This window comes from Poecilia reticulata, unplaced genomic scaffold, assembly GCF_000633615.1.
Source record: "Poecilia reticulata strain Guanapo unplaced genomic scaffold, Guppy_female_1.0+MT scaffold_212, whole genome shotgun sequence".
Classification (NCBI taxonomy): domain Eukaryota; kingdom Metazoa; phylum Chordata; class Actinopteri; order Cyprinodontiformes; family Poeciliidae; genus Poecilia; species Poecilia reticulata.
In genome coordinates, this window is record NW_007615022.1 from 158,459 (window position 1) to 160,898 (window position 2,440).

At 53.0% G+C, this 2,440-nt stretch overlaps 1 pseudogene; it reads right to left on the minus strand.

Moving 5' to 3' along the window:
* Window positions 1-2,440, minus strand: part of LOC103460241 (membrane-associated guanylate kinase, WW and PDZ domain-containing protein 3-like) — a 28,333-nt pseudogene that overhangs the window by 13,436 nt on the left and 12,457 nt on the right.

Below are 2,440 nucleotides of genomic sequence, written 5' to 3' on the forward strand. Positions count from 1 at the left end.
TAACATGGCTGCTAACATGGCTGCTAATATCACTGCTAACATTCCTGCTAACTAAATGTCTTTGTGACTTCTGCTTCCTCTTGGACCCTTCCTCAGCTCTCCTCGTCTTCAGAACCTGGAGCTTCAGGATCTCAGGTAGGATAGTTTTATGAATCTCAGGTTTGGTGCCTTAAGGTCCGTGTGTGACCTTAGCTGCTGGCCACTGTGTCGATGTTTCACCTGAGTGAAGCTGAGGCTCTGCACGTCGGCTCCGTTGATCTTCATCACCACGTCTCCGGCCTGCAGCGAGGGACACTGCCTCCGGTCCCAAACCCGCCTCACCACCGCCTGCTGACCCCCCTGACCTCCCGCTGTCACGCTGAACCCCAAGCCACCGCTCTCGCTGTGACCCAGAGCCACCGGGACCAGTTCTCCTCGATGCGCTGACCCCGGTGACCCCAGAGGCAGCACCAAACCCGCGGGCCCCCTGGAGGACGATGGGGTCAGCGCGTGGTTTGCTGGACAGCCGTTGAAGCCACAGGGGGGAACGTCTCTGGGCGGCGGCGCAGAGAAGGAAGTCTGAGGCATCTGTTGGCGCTGAGCGGGCGCAGGAGGAGGAGCGGAGGAGGAGGCGGGGTCACTGCTGCTGACGCTGAAGTCCTGGAGAAGACCCAAATCTATCTGGGTGAGGGGCAGCTTGGACAACACGTGGGAGGACGAGGAGACGTTGGGGAGAGTGGATGTGGACAGGTCGCTCTCTGAAGACTTGGAGCTCTGGTGCAGGAGGAGCGAGGAAGAGGAGAGGGCAGGGAGCGTGCTGCTGTTGTAGCGAATCAGAGAAGACCTGTGAGGAAGAGGAGGAGGAGCATGAAGAACGAAGAGAACAAACAACAAAGTCAACGATGCTAAAACCAGTTTACCATCAGCTGAACACCAGAGAAGAAGCTGTTAACCATGCTACGCGTTTAGCAGTAATTTATTAAAACTAATGTCAAAGCTGCTAATGCTAAATAAGGCTAATGCTGACACTGTTAGTGCTTACGATTGCTAACCACGATAAAACTAAAKGTTGCTTATAGTAAACAAGGCCAACACTGATGCTAAACACTTTTAATGCTACAACATTGGGATGTTGCTAACACCTGAAACTGCTAATAGTCTCACTGCTAAGGTTGTTAACAAAAACACCTGACATTTACAAATAAACGMTGCTAATACTACTGTCATGCTAACAGCTAATAACAGCACCTAAAACACATGACACTGCTTTTCTCTAGTACAAGCTACCAATGCTAACGCTAGCTCTGACCTCCGAGTTCCAGTGTTCGATTGACCGCCATCAGAGTCGCTGTGACTGGGTGGAGTCCTGTCTGCGTAGGGAGGCGGGACCTGCGACGCCTCCGGGGACGTGGGGGTCAGAGGTCCAGCCAGGCCATTTGTCATTGGCTGAGTGGCATAAGAGGGCGGGGCTTGTGCTGGACCTGGAGACAACCACAACATTTCAGAACTGACCGCTCTGAATACACACACACACAGATGTTGGAAGGTGTTTGATCAGAAGAACCAGAACTGAGCCGGTGTTGGTGACGTCCGGAGCGACGGCTCTGACCTGCCGTGCTGCCGTTGGCGTCCAGCGTCCGGCTGAAGGTGAGCTGCGTCAGGCCTCTGCTCTGGCTGGAGGAATCGCTGGGAGTCTGAGGCTGAAAAGCAGAACAAACATTACACTGCGGAAACCAAACAGACCCTGAACGCACCATTCTACATGGTGTCTACATGCAGGCTCAGATTATTGTTTATAAATGATAAATTAAACATAAATAAGGAATGATTTTTGCTGCAGATGAATCGCTGAAGTCTCTGGTGTGCAAGCAAAGCGGGTCGCGGCAGTACCACCTCCAGGTTCTGTTTGGGACAGCCGTCCGGGTTGTAGAGCATGGGGTATCCCCTCCTCAGAACCACATCCACACTCTGACCCATCGGCACCGCCTTCAACATCTCCACCACCTCCTTGTGGGAGCGGCCCAGCACACAGCAGTCATTGATGTAGACCAAGATGTCCGCTGCAGAACCACCACACACAAACGGGTCAGCTCAGTGGTAGACGTTCTTACTGGTTCTGACTGGACCTTCTTAAACAAAAGCTTAATTAATCTGCCCTGAACCTGCTGCAGGTTTCCTGTTAACACACCTGGTTGTTTTGCTGCTGGGCAGAATTTCTGCCTCTGAAACCAGACTGCCTTACTGCCCTGTACCTGGTCACACATTTACCTGTACTGAGAGTGGGCGGTCCTCCAGGTGTGACGCTGTACACCTGCAGAAACTCCTGAGGGCGACTTCCTCCGACGATGTTGAAGCCRAAACCTCGAGGACCTTTGGAGAGCCGGGTGTGAATGGAGTAACCTCTCAAATGGCTCGGCTGGTCCGTGAACTCTGGAACTGTAAGCAACAGGAAGTATAGCTC